This window comes from Cyprinus carpio, chromosome B20 (genome assembly GCF_018340385.1).
Source record: "Cyprinus carpio isolate SPL01 chromosome B20, ASM1834038v1, whole genome shotgun sequence".
Classification (NCBI taxonomy): Eukaryota; Metazoa; Chordata; class Actinopteri; order Cypriniformes; family Cyprinidae; genus Cyprinus; species Cyprinus carpio.
In genome coordinates this window covers 1,475,407-1,490,442 of record NC_056616.1, presented here as the reverse complement: position 1 = coordinate 1,490,442, position 15,036 = coordinate 1,475,407, and the positions used below count along the sequence as shown (strand labels likewise).

Here is a 15,036-nt window from a genome sequence, read left to right as displayed (position 1 = left end):
AACACTCGGCTGATGTTATGAAGTGAGTTTGGAGTAAAAACATGTTATTAAATGTATTTTCACGTGCTCTCAGATGGAGCAACATTTACTAACGTAACACAGAGTCATAGTTCACAAGAAGCTACGCAAACAGCTGCCATTATCGCAAACAATTTCTTTGATTTCATAATCATAATAATGTGTTTTTTTCGTTTTTTTTTTTTTTGTTTTGATTGTAATTCAGCTCTGTGTAGTAAATGCTGCTCCACCTGAAAGCAGGTGATGGAGATTTACTACTAATCACAGAAACGGCTTTACTGACTTGATGTGCATAATGTTCGCGTTCGATTAATCGCGCAGCCCTAATTTGTAAGTTAATTTACATTCATGGTACACCACATGAATTATGAATACAGCTTAAGTGAAAAAAAAAGTTATTACATTATTACAAAGTGTCACCAAAAAATTCAACCATCTGTTTTTAATTTTTAAATGATGACATATCACTCTCTCCTGAGCCAAGACGGATATCTAAAACAACTAATAACTCATCTATTCATGATTCTAACATGATCATCATATAATCTGACAGTAGTTAAACAAACTGACTCCGATGAAAGATAAAAACGTGTCTCAAGGCCTGAGAGGGAAATCAAGGGAAGAAACTGCTTCTCTGAAACAGACATTTCAGCAGCAGTTTGAGTTTGAGTTATTTCACTGCAGGCCCACTCTTCCTCACTGCACACAGATCTTGATTGTTGAAAGCGAGCTGGCAGAGACTGAGAACTCACTGTCACAGCGCATGAGATCATGAGAAGACTCTGTGTCCACCGCACAAAAACACTAGCAATAAAGAAGTCCAGCAAATGTTTAGTACTCATCCCATCAAAGTCAACAAAGACAGTTAAACTGCTTCTGACAAAAAGCTGGCGGAAACTGAAATATTATACTAACATTACAATTTATTACATTAAAAAAGAGCTGGCATTTCAGTTGCCAGCAGTTGTCCAATAGCTGCACAGTAGTGCTACACATTATTGTGCCTGAATAATATTTCTCCAACAAACTAATTATAAATCTTAGAAGAAGAGTTGGTAACACTTTACTTAAAGCAAATGTGTAATGCATTATAAAGGATTATTAAAGGCTATAATGCATTAGAGTTATTCATAATGTGTGTTTTGATACATCAGGCCTATATCCTGTCGTAAATAATTATAACCAAATTTAAAATTAGGGGTTGATCAATTATCGGTGCCGATATTAAGCATTTTAATGATTATCAGTATCTGTCATTTTCAAAACTGATTCGCCGATAAAATAACTTTTGATGAATTTTGAATTGCGCTATTTGACGCAGAATGTCATGGAATTTGTCAAAGTTTGGATGAATTAATCAAAAGTAGGTCAGTACACTTAAATAGAGTTGCAATATGGAGTATTATCTGTAAATATTAAGCTGCAAAAATACTATTTAAATATGAATCCAACATGTTCTGCATGTCTCTGTGTATGTAAATGGCACAGATTTTGTTTTCTACACATACAAAAGTGTGCGACGCTCGCAGTGATTTCAGCTTCTGTCGTCTAACTACATGATGACATAAATACATGAACAATATCTCCTGAACTTGAATTTATAATAATTACTTATAATAATTCTACTCATTCCCACAGATTCTGCGCTGACAGATGAAGGAACGTATCACTTGCACGTGCTTTTGTGTCTTGAGAACTCACTCGCACGCTCTCATTTTCCGTGCGCCCACAGATCGCGATAAGGAGAGTGACAGATTTTAATAATTATTAAAGGAGTTTGCAAATGTGATACTGATTCAATACAACAGTTCAATAAACAAGTACTGCTTGACTTTGCTCTATTTCATCAACGAAAATAGTTCCAAATAAAGTAACAACTCAGTTGCTGCACTTCTCTAAAAGCAAACACAGAGGGGTTTCATTCATGAATGAAAGTGCGTTTTTGAACAAATCTAGTGAGTCAGTGATTCATGATTGATTATTCATTTAGTAAGGAAATTGATTTTGTTTCTTTATTGATTGGCCGTTTAAATGAATCAACTGAATGAATGATTCAAAATATTAATTCAGTGATAAAATCAGTGACTTTAATTAAAGTCTACTGTGTTTCACAGCAAACACATAGGCTATGGTATTTGGGCTAGATCTAAAGGAAAAAGAGCACTTTTAGATATTTTAGAAGGCAATAATTTTAAAGTTCTTAATTAAAGTTCTTTATGAACCGCAGGATTGTTAGTAATAATGATTTAAATGCAAAAGAAAAGGCAGTAGAGCTGACTGTTTCTGTCAATGGTAAGTTTTAATTTAGAATGTTTGTGATAACGTAAGAAAAGTAGTTTATGTGTTTTGCTTTAGCAAATTAATATATAAAAGTGTGTGCACATGTAAAAAGCAATGAATAACTGCTGAAAGATTTTATTACTGTACTGTGTAAAAAAAAGAATCACAATGTTGAAAAAGCATTTAAGTAACAATGTTTGGATTTAAAATCAAAATAATGCATAAATGTTGTGTTTGTGGTAAACAGCCATGGATCAGGGGCACACATGCACTACATATGCACTGTATGTGTGAACCTCATATACAGCTCACAAAATTAGGCTTGCAATGTGTAAGCTATTGTGCAACAATTACATGACTGTAAAAACAAAAATACAGTGCATGATCAAACATTTAGGTGAGATAAATATATATTTTTGAAAAAATGTCCCCCTCCTCCCCTCAAATGAAAAAAAAAAAATCCTCCCACCAAAGTCACCTAAGAGAGGAATTACATTTCAAAAATGAAATTCAGGCCCTAAAAAATGTCTAAAAATCTTGATTGGATCATCACTATAAATAATTCTACATGGTAAAAAGAAGGCTTTAAAAAGATCGGTATCGGTGATGGGATCGGCAGATACTGCTTTTTTGTGATCGGTGATCAGCCTCAAAAAATCTGATCGGAGCACCCCTAATTGTTGTTAGGGATTAATAATCTTGATAGGAGCACTCCTTAATGATATTTTGACAATTGATTTTTATCCCAGTCACCGGAGTACTGATCACCTGGACCTGCACTCACCAATCAGGACAAGGATAAAGTCACACTCACCACAGTGCTTTGGTGTCCGGTCTACCGTTCACTACTCTGAACAGTACCCAGACGCTCTCTACTCTAACCTGTGTTTATTCTGCCCCCAGAAACCCAGACGATCCTCCTGTGGTTCTCCCTTGTTGTCGTCCCAGTTTCCTGGTTCCCGACTCTATATTCTACCTCCGAGTATCATTATCCTCCATCAATGTTTGTCTCTGGACTGTTGCCACTATCGTCATTCTCACCTGCCACTCTCTTTGATTTGAATTCTGTTCAATAAACCTTGTCATCTCACTAACCTCCCATCTATATCCTGATTTGTGGCACTTATAAACATATTTTTTTGAATTTGACAGATGAAAATGATCAGAATTTTTAATTATTGATCAGAAGGATCTCCTTAATATTTTTTTTTTTTTTTTTTTTTTTTTTTTAAATTAAGAGGACATGCACTCCTAATTACAAGAAGAAAAACACTGCTCTTAAACAGGGTGTGTGACACTGGTATGGCTGTGGAATGGGGTTTGGCCGAGGAAAGATTTTCAGTCAAAATATATATATATTTTTTTTGCTTTAACCCCTGCTACAACATTTATTACAACTTTTGTTTAAAAGAATAATCACACAATATGCTATTTCTTCCATGTTTTAATTTCAATAGTAGACCCTTTCGTTTGCCAAAAAATAAAGAGTTTGACTCTTGTTTGATTAAAAGATATATTAAATTGATGTATGCCTTCATTTGCACTGTACTGTAAATTAAAACTAACTGAAATTATATTATTTACACTTATTATATGTAATGTTTAAATTAATCCATTGATGTGCATTAGATTATCAAATTGAATAATCACCTCTACTATTGTAGGTTATGTTTTAGCCATCAGAAAAGAACTAATGAGGAATTATGAGAGGTTATGCTATTACACGTATTTCTAACACGTATATTATTGAAGCCAAATACTTACATTTCCCCAAGCTGTTTAGCTGTTGTACAGTATTCATAGGCTTAATCATGAAGCATACAGTGGCCCCACTTTTAACTCTCTCTTTATACTACCTTTATTGCAGATGGATGCACAGAGGAAGACAAGAGTAAGAAGTGCAGTGTGGGAGTACTACAGTCAACCAACACCAGGGAAGGCAGTTTTTGTCAGAGCCCTTGTTATTCTTAATTTTTAAACCAGACATCTATATCGGTTCAAAATATCGGTTATCGGTCTACTTGATCTGTAATAATCGGTATCAGCATCAGCCTTGAAAAACGCATATCGGTCAACCACTATTTAAAATGCATACTGTAACAATTACTTGATAAGTGTTATAATGTATTACCTTACAATTATTCATGCGATTATACAAGGCATAGCTATTTGTATAATGCATTATACATAAAGGCTTTAATTAAAGTGTTACCAAAGAGTTTTGTGATTTATTTTAAACATAATATAACACAACACAACACATTTTAGTGTTTTTCTCCTAAAAAAGGTTAAGAAAACTCTTTTAGCCTATTTTTCAGTAACTCTATTAACCTCTGAACTGAACTGTATAGTATAATATAATATAACTCTTTTAATATACAGTAGTCAACATTTGAAGTGGATCAAAACCTTTCATCAAAGTTCTCCTAAAACCAAAATGTGTTCTTGTCTTATTAGGACAACTTTGATAAATTTTTTGATCCACTTCAAAAGTTGACTACTATATGTCGACACAATATAATAACTCTTTCACAAAGTTCTGTGATTTATTATATTATATTATATTATATTATATTATATTATATTATATTATATTATATTATATTATATTATATTATATTACATTATATTATATTTTTAAGAATGGTAAAGAAAAAAAACAAATTTTCATTAATATATTAAAATAATATTAGAACAACTTTATAATATAATATAATATAATATAATATAATATAATATAATATAATAAACTTACAAATAGGGTTTTGTGATTTTCCAGTAACTGCATTAACATCACACCAGGTTCAGTACTTGATTATTAAACATGCAGTGATAGAGTCAGACTGAACACAAAGGACTGTAGGGTGTCACATATATGCAGGCTGGTCCAGGTGCAGTCAGCTGTAACACGCACAATGACAACAGAACAGGTGGAGCTCATTACACTCAACACAATGCACAACATTATTACACTTTCTAGCTGCTTCCATATTAGTTCAATCTGAGCTGAGATATTCAGTGATTTTCACGCCGGCTTAAAGATTGACTATTTCCCGCGATGCGATCACAGGTCAAACTCTCAGACTAGTATAAAAGACCTGACCATGGTGTGACAGCACTGGTAAAAAAGTTAATCAGTGGCAGAGGTTTCTACACCGCAAGATACACGCGTGACAGGCAAGATATTCTTAAAACAAGTGTGCTATATTTTTGACAAATAATGGTTAATGATTTTATTTCTTTACATAGACTATAGAATATTAAGTTCTACTAATCATCAAGAGTTTGAAGTGCCAAAACCTGTTTCCCAGCAGAAAGGTCACATATGCAACCGGTCTGTTCATACACACACACACAAAAGCCTGACGAGACCTTCACAAACACTGCTGTCATTTCTGTCTAAGGTCAACCTGTTCCAGTTAATCATACAGTAAAAGTCCCCAAGCTGTGAACACATAAACGTTTATCATGCAAATTATCTTAGCAAATGACATGACGACGTCAGTTTTAAGTTCCTGTCTGATCACATTTAATATTTCCTACACAATTATGTGGAACCTGATTTTGGGCCGCTGTGATTTCACAGTGAGGTGGGCTGCTTAAGCACGACACAAAGCTTTTCACACAACAGTGGCTTTGTTCCAAAAGCTAATAATGCTGTGTTTTAGGACGCTGCCTAAGCAGGCTGTAGTCATCAACTGAAAGGGAACCTAATAAGTGACCTATTTAGACAGCAATTCTACAAGAGGACCGCTGTCACTACACTTACTAGAGACTCAATTCTGAGATGTAAGCATATTTCTAGACTAACAAACTAAATACTCTACACTCAAAAATACAGTTTTTGTTGGAGGTCGACCGATGTATCGTTTTTTTGCAATTAATCGGCACCGATATTTTGATTGCTGGAACGATCAGTTATCGGCAAAAATCCATGCCGATAGTTTTCCGGGTTTGCATCCATTGCTGGAGCGGCTGAGATGGGTCTGTAATAAAGTCTGTATGCTATATTTATAGAGCTATAATATAGATCGCTCTTTACGTTTGTTCCGTTTTTTTAAACACTGAACTTCAAACTTATTTAAGTAAATATATATTATATAAGTAAACTTGTGTCCGTTTGGTGATTAAATAAACTGTTTTAGACCACTGCTCGAGTTGAACACGTCCGGAGTGTGTGTGATACCGGTGAGTTCTCCTAGACTCAGCTGCTCTTTTATTTTGATTAGATAATCATCAAGTGTTCAAGAATGGAAGCAGTTAAAGTGTGAGAGTATACATTGTGCTGGTATAATTGTAAGGTTATGGCCATTGTGTATATATTTAAAGATTTGCATCTTTAAGCATGACTGTTGAAATTAAATGGTAACACTTTAAAATAAAAGTCAATTTGTAACATAAAGATTAATATAAGTTGTGTGGTAATTTCAACATTTACTATTACTATTATTATTACTCTTATTACTACTACTGCTAGTATGGTCCAGTACTGTTTTTTTATTATTTTTATTATTATTTTTTAAAGCACTATTTTAGTTTTTGTTCAGTATCCATTTTAGAAACTATCGGTTAATTAATCGGTATCGGCCAGTGTGGTCCAACCTAGCTATTGGTATTGGCAAAATCCACTACCGGTCAACCTCTAGTTTTTGTTTCGAATACTTGGGACTTTGATGAACTGAACGAAATAGGTAGCCTGTATTTTTATTTATTCTCTCACCTTTCCATCTTCAATTTTTTTTTATGTTGTGACAATGCATTCTGGGATTTTATTGCATACTCGCAATTTTAAGAGAAGCCTTTTTTCCCCTCTTGCTAAATCACTACTGTGAGTTTATATATATTTCTGAGAGATGAATTCAGAATTGCGATAAACCTGATAAACCTGTCAAAATTGTTTGATAAAAAGTCATAATTACTGTTGTTAGGGAAAGTATATTTACATCTGTATCCCAAATCAAGTTCAGTGCATCTCCAAGAGACAAAACATGTCTGCAGTACATCTATAATGCCTTAAAATGCTGCCTATGTAGGCAACCAACAAGTTTTGCAACACATCCACTCTTTAGCATAAAACATAAGAAACCAGTGCAGGGAAACGAAAGAAAAAATAAGAAAGGAAAAAAAAATCTCAGTTTGTTCTAACCCTGAGGCATCAGTGAAGGTGTGTTCAGTGATGTACAGACATACAAAAGCTTGTCATAAAAATTTGCCACCACTCTGTATGACCGCAGCCACCAATGGGGAGTTGCTATGGTTATCTTCTACCTAGAGTGCATATATATTTGAATGCTGTCAAAGATGAATAATGAATGTCAACAGTACAGAGGACAAGATAATATCATAGTAGCAGAGGTCCCATAATCCTTGGACAAATGGTACACTTGTGGGTAATTACAGGCCTACAGATTCAATTATGGCACAAATGACAGAAATACAGAGTTCTGGCATGAAACTCTAGATGGCGCAGTCCGATAGGTCGAACTCAATCTGACCTAATGACATCATCACATGGCATAGCTGATTGGTTCTCTCCTGTATCTGTAGCCAATGAGCTCGCTGTGCAATATTCAAATTAGGGCTGCACGATAAATCGCATGCGATATTTAATGCGCATCTTGTCAGTAAAGCCGGTTTTGTTTACTGACAAGCTGCGCAAAACCATGATCATATATGAACGTGGTTTTGCGCAGCTTTTCAGTGAAGAACGGCTCTGTGTAAGCTCTGCTCCATGTGAAAGCACACACGTGATGGAGATTTACCGCTGAGTACAGAACCGGATGCGCATTAAAAATCGCATGCGATTTATCGTGCAGTCCCAGTTCAAATATATGACTAGTGCTTGTTGTAGCAGTTGCAGCTTGCTTTTGTGTGAAAGACTGACTTCATAACAACACAGTGATAGCTGCTGAAACTAAAAAGTAGCCCAGTGCACATTTACATAAAAGAAGGTAAAATAATCATGAAGAAAAATAATAACAAAAATAAAACAAGCAATTTTAAAAACATAAAACAGGCAATTTTAAAACATGGAAATGATTTAAAAATTGACGTATTTAAAATGAATTTAAAACAGTTAAAAATAGAAAATGATTTTACATAGAATATAGTGAATATGTAAAATACAGTGCAATCAATTCGGACATCGCACATTGCTCATTCAACAAATGCACAGCTAAACAGATGAGTTTTGAGTCTAGATTTAAATGTGACTAATGTTTTTAGCACATCTGATCTCTTTCTGGAAGCTGATTCCAGCTGCGGGCGGGCATAGTAACTAAAGGCGGACTCCCCTTGTTTTGTGTGAACCCTTGGTATTTCTAACTGACTCGATCCTAATGATCTGAGTGGTCTGTTAGGTTTATATTCAGTGAACATATCTGCAATATATTTTGGTCCTAGGTCATTGAGTGATTTATAAACGAGTAAAAGTACTTTAAAATCAATCCTAAATGTAACTGGAAGCCAGTGTAAGGACCTGAGGACTGGTGTGATATGCTCAGATTTTCTGGTTCTAGTCAGAATCCTGGCAGCAGCGTTCTGGATGAGCTGCAGCTGTCTAATGTTTAACTGGAAGCCGCCGGTGAGGAGGACCATTACAATAGTCCACCCTGCTGGTGATAAAGGCATGAACAAGTTTCTCTAAGTCTTGACTGGAAACAAAACATCTAATTCTTGCAATGTTTTTTTAGATGATAGTATGCTGATTTAGTTACTGCTTTGACATGACTACTGAAACTAAGGTCTGTCTCCAGAATCACACCAAGATTCCTGACTTGATTTTTAGTTGTTTTGTCCCCTTGAGTCAAGGTATGCATTCACCTTGAAAACTTCATCTTTGTTTCCAAATGCAATAACTTCAGTTTTTTCCTTGTTTAACTGAAGAAAGTTCTGGCACATCCAACTATTAATTTCATCAATACATTGGCAGAGGGAGTCAATGGGGCTGTAGTCATTTGGCGATAAGGCTAGGTAAATCTGGGTATCATCAGCATAGCTGTGATAGGCAATTTGGTTCTTTCTCATTATCTGACTTAGTGGGAGCATATACAGGCTAAACAAGAGCGGTGGCAGAATTGAGCCTTGTGGGACTCCGCATGTCATGGACGTCCAATTAGACTTATGCTCTCCTAGACTCACATAATAACCTCTCCCTTCTAAGTATGACCTGAACCATTTGAGTACCATCCCAGAAAGCCCGACCCAGTTTTCCAGTCTCTCTAGTATTATGTTATGATTGATAGTGTCAAACGCAGCACTGAGATCTAGCAATACCAGCACTGATATTTTGCCAGAGTCAGAATTTAAGCGAATATCATTTATTATCTTAATGAGCGCTGTCTCTGTGCTGTGATGCAGTCGAAAACCAGATTGAAAATTGTCCAGGTATCCATTTGAGTTTAAGTATTTGTTCAGCTGATTAAAAACTAACTTTTCTATAATTTTGCCTATAAAAGGAAGATTAGATATTGGTCTATAATTGCTCAGAATGGTGTTATCAAGATTGCTCTTTTTCAGGAGGGGCTTTACAACTGCAGTTTTCAGGGAGTTTGGAAATGTCCCAGAAAGAAGTGAGGCGTTCACCACTTCTAAGAGATCTGCTTCTAAACAGTTAAGCACACTTTTGAAAAAAGATGTGGGAAGTGTGTCAAGATCGCAGGTTGACGATTTTAGGTGCTGCACTATTTCTTCCAAAATTTTGCTATCAATTGCTTCAAAAATAGACATAGTATCTTTTTGATATTGCGTCCAGATCTGTCTGACCTCTGCATTACTTGAGGATGTGCTAATTGCCTTCCTGATATTAATGATCTTCTCAGAAAAGAAGGAAGCAAACTCATTGCATTTGGTAACTGAGAGCATTTCACTGGGAAGTCTGACTTGGGGGGTTTGTCAGTCTCTCAACAGTGGCAAAAAAGAGTACGAGTGTTGTTTAAGTTACTGTTTATAAGGTTTGAGAAGGAAATTCTGTCTAGCTGTGGCTAGTTTCTCATTAAAAGCATGAAGGCTGTCTTTATAAATGCTATAGTGAATTTCAAGTTTCGTCTTCCGCCCACATCCGCTCGGCTTTTCTGCATTGTCTTTTCATAGTCTGAACTGCTGTTGATCTTCTCCAAACTGATTTCTGTCTGTTTGTTTTCTTACTGACTATTATTGGAGCAATATCATCAATAACATTCTTAACTTTTGAGTTAAAGGAATCAAGGAGAATATCAACAGAGTCTGCAGAAATGCTTGGTGTTAGAGATATAGCCTCCATAAACCGCACACTAGTGTTATCGTTAATGCATCTCCTTCTGACAGAGACAGATCTAGATTCATTGGTAGCAGAGATCAATATATCAAAGAAAATACAGAAGTGATCAGATAGTGCTACGTCCTTAATAACAATGGATAAAATGTTTAGACCCCTACTGATGATTAAATCTAGAGTGTGTCCACCTTTGTGTGTGGGTCCATGCACATGCTGAATTAGGTCAAAAGTGTTTAGAACCGTTATCATTTCTTTTGTAATTTTGTTTTCTGCATTATCTATATGAATATTAAAATCCCCTGCAATGGTAAAACAGTCAAACTCTGAGGAAATCATTGATAGCATTTCTGTGACCTCTTCAACAAAGGCTGGAGAGTATTTTGGAGGCCTGTAAATAATGATAAACAGAATGCGTGGAGCACCTTTCAGCACAATCCCTAGATATTCAAAAGACAAGTACTGACCAAATGACATTTGCTTGCGTTGATAGACATCTTTAAATAGAGCAGCTACACCTCCACCTCTCCTAACAGTCCTGCAGACACTCATGAAAGTAAAGTTAGGAGGGGCTGCTTCATTGAGGACTGTTGCACTGCAGCTGTCTTCTAGCCATGTTTCATTTAGAAACATAAAATCCAGATTGTTTGTGGTTATAAAGTCATTGATTAGAAATGATTTATTTTTTAGTGAGCGAATGTTTAAAAATGCCAACTTGATGGCAGTACTTTGTGTCTTTATATCAATCTTAGTTTGATGCATTATAGGTCGCAGATTCGATGAGTTTGCCCTTGAGCTTGAAAAGACCTTAGACTTTCTATCACGTGATAAAACTGAAATATAGAAAGCTACAGGCACGCTGGGTTCCCGCTTGTTCTGTAAACATTTGTGAATGTTGCTGCTATTATAGCGGGGACCCGACACATATCACTGAGAGCTGCTATCAGTTGTTTTTGGTTCACCTACGGCAGATGGAGGGATTTGGGCCCTGACGTTGTGGCAGCGGTCGGAGAGCTCTCACAGGAGCAGGGCCCACAGGCTTTGGTGGTTGGGGAGCCCGCCATTTTTTTTGGTGATATTTGCGGGCTTGCAGCGAATGAGTGAGAGAGTTTAGTCCCAGCATACACCAATTCCTCCATTTTCTGTGAGAAGCACAGAAGTGGAGATGCTGGAGAGAGGGATAATGTGTCCGGTGAGAGGGGCTGTGTCTCTGGTGTTTCCAGTGACTGTGATATGTTGTCCTGGCTTCCCTGGCTGTTTTCCAGAAGGTCGTCCTTGGGTGCTGAGTCTTGTATCTGTTTTGATACATCACAGTCTGTCTGTGAGGAGCTCTGTGGGCAGGGCTCAGCCGGGATAGTGTCCAATCAGAAGTGCTTGTTGTGGCTGGATGGTGTTATCAGTGTCCTTGTGGGATATGTCAACCACATGATGACTCGGACCTGGTGTGTGTGTGCTGAATGAATTGACATACTCTGCTGAAGGATGGCGTAAGCAGAAGTAGAAATTGTCCTTAAGCACTCTAGCTCCAAGTTTGTTAGGGTGGAGGCCATCCGGGTTTAAACAGTTGTCTATGGCCCCAGAACAGATTGAAGTTGTCGATGAAATTTACTCCTTTTATATTGCAAGATCTTTGTAGCCATGTGTTCAGCCCAAGCAACCGTGAAAACATATTTGTTCCCCTTGCTGGAAGTGGTCCACTGATGAACGACTGAACTTTGAGTCTTCGAAGTGTTTCAAAGAGTTCACTGAAGTCCTTATTAAGGAATATCATTCTTCCCCACATGGATGATGATTCGATTTGCAGACTTGTGCTTCATCAGAATGTTCTGAAGTTCCTTGTTCACATCAGAAACCGTTGCTTGAGGAAGGCAGCATGTTGTTGTAGTCCTGCTACTGATGTTTCTGATAATAGAGTCACCCACTATCAGAGTCCTGGGCTCGGCTGCGCTCTGAGCTGAATGCTGCTGTCTGCTCGACCTTGAGCGCCTGTTAGTAGCAGTGTTAGCTGCTGGCTGATCCGATACATGTTTAATCACATTTGGGGATTCCTCACCCGCATTCATTAATGCTTCAAATCTGTTCTCAAGATGTATAGGGGGTGGCAGAATACCAGTATTCACAAGCCTTGTAATAGTCGAATCTGGGGTAGAGGATGCTACAGCAGCAATACGAGAAACTCGTGACAATCTGATGTCTTGTGTTCCTTTGGGTCTCGCTCCCTGTTTGTGCCATCGATTAGTGTGGCGATCAGTTTCGGCTTGTTCCTCTACACTTGGTATAAACTGTTGAGATTCAGAAGATTCATGGGACTCACCGGCTGTATGCTGAGAGGGTCCATGACGACGGTCTGCTGAGTGTTCCGCCTGTTTGGAAGTCCAGCAAGTAACTTTGTTTCAAGAACCACAATCCTTTGTAGAAGTTTGCAGCAGTTTATGCAACAAGTATATTCAACAGGAGGTGTAGAAGTTTGTATTCTGTTTGAATGTAGGTAGTTGTTTTCCCGTCTCCGGAATGTAAGCTGCTGGCAGTGGGAGGCAAAGTCTTCTTTTTGTAGTATAATTCTAGTCCCAAAGAGTTTTTAGTTTTAGTGTTTGTGCCAAAAATCTGTTGTTTGAGCACTGTGCTGATCTGCTGAAGTAAAAATCTTAGAAAAATCTGAGAAAAGTACAGAAATAAGAAGCAAAGCGCAGAGCAGTAAGCTAGAAAGTCCGAACGGTAGCAAAGACAGAAATAAGAAGCAAAGCGCAGTGTAGTAGTTTAGGATTTCCTTCAGAAACCCTCCACCTTCCCCAGCTCCACCTGTATAGATCTGCTATGAGGTGATTCATGTATGCTGTATGGGGGTACTTGCTAGTGCTAATAGATCTGCAACTGCTAATATTCCACCAAGACCAAATACATTAACACTGTCATATATATTACCATGCCAAACCCTCCGAGAGTTGTCATGACAGAAATGTCTTTAAAGTGCAAGTGAGTCATGACTCCCTGGCAGCCGCACCTGTAGGTGTGTCATTGTGGTCAGACCGTTTCACACACACACACACACACACACTGTTTGTGTGCGTCCTTCTCATATTTCTTTCATTATAATGGACAACCAGAGCATAACAACATATCTTTTTTCTTTTAGCTGTTCCCAAATGATCTATTCTATACACACTGACAGATGTGTGACAGTCAAACCTAAGGGACGCAGAACATATAAAAGTTCCCAAGGAGCAAAGGGCATTTACAACTTCTTATGACACAGCAGGGGCAATTTACTGTTAAGATGACCTACTAAACAACGTCCATGGATGCATTCGGGCTTTTATGAACATTCAAAAGAATAAAATAGAATAAAAAACAATACAATTCGATACAGTGTCTGGAAGTGAAAGTTTGCTTTGGGTTGATCATTTGAATTCCTTACACAAGCACAGCACCAACATTTGCAAGGTAAATGAGCTCTGAGTGTGCAGGAAATATTATGTATTTCTAAAAGTAAGGGCCTAATGAATGGTTGTACACACTTGATCAGACTAAAAATGATGCAGTGATGCCTTGACCATCAGCAGTGACAGTGCATTCCTCAGACATAATAGAGGCATAAATGCACTCGCTCCAATGCATATGAACACAGCACAGAATACACTCGTGCTGGGATGATTTACTGTGTTTTGCCTCATGATACTATATTTGGACTATTTTTCTTTTTCAAAACTACCAATTATCCAATTTCCGCTTGCTTCCAATGAACCAAAAACACTCGCATCCAACTTAAAAGCGAAAGCGAACATCATGCACAGATGAAACTCACCTCTGTCGCTCTCCGCCTGCAGTCCGTCGGTGAAGTGTGTAGGCATTCACATGAACTCAGTCCCGGTGTCCCGGATGTTGATCCTCGGTGACGTCACGCGCGTCCAGGGAAGCGCCTGCCTCCGCGAGAAAAATGCTGAAACGCACTGCATTTTCTGATTATCCGACGTTACAAATTATGTATATTAGCATGGCTTTTGATCTTTAATGTCTTGTTTGTTGGTTGAAATTAATGGAAAACAGCGCACTGTAGTGTTTTCCAATTATAAAACAAAATAAAAATAGAAAAAAAAACTTTGCCTCTTTTTCCCCCTAAACTTTACACACAGACACAAAATGCAAAATGCCTCACATCTCTTGCAAAGTGAAGCACAGCGTTCAAAATACACTTATTCAAAACCCAAAGCTCTTCTTTCAAGATCTCCTGTACATTTACAGGATCAAGATCAAGATACTTTTGGTGTGTTACATAGAGAATTGTGTTTTGTGTGACAAGTAAATATTTTGTGTGAGCAGTTGAAAAAAACTGTAGGCCTAATAAATTGAGTGCATTTAATATTATAAATATGATAAACAAAACATCCAAAGTAATTATACATGTTCTTTCGATTTTATTCATTATTTATTTTTTTACAACAATGACAACAATCACCTATCTACACACACTAGTCAAGAGTGTTTGGGAA

General features: G+C 37.1%; 1 pseudogene; it reads right to left on the bottom strand.

Moving 5' to 3' along the window:
* LOC109051513 overlaps positions 1-14,485 on the bottom strand; it is a 68,110-nt pseudogene extending 53,625 nt beyond the window's left edge.
* Positions 14,486-15,036: the final 551 nt, after the last annotated feature.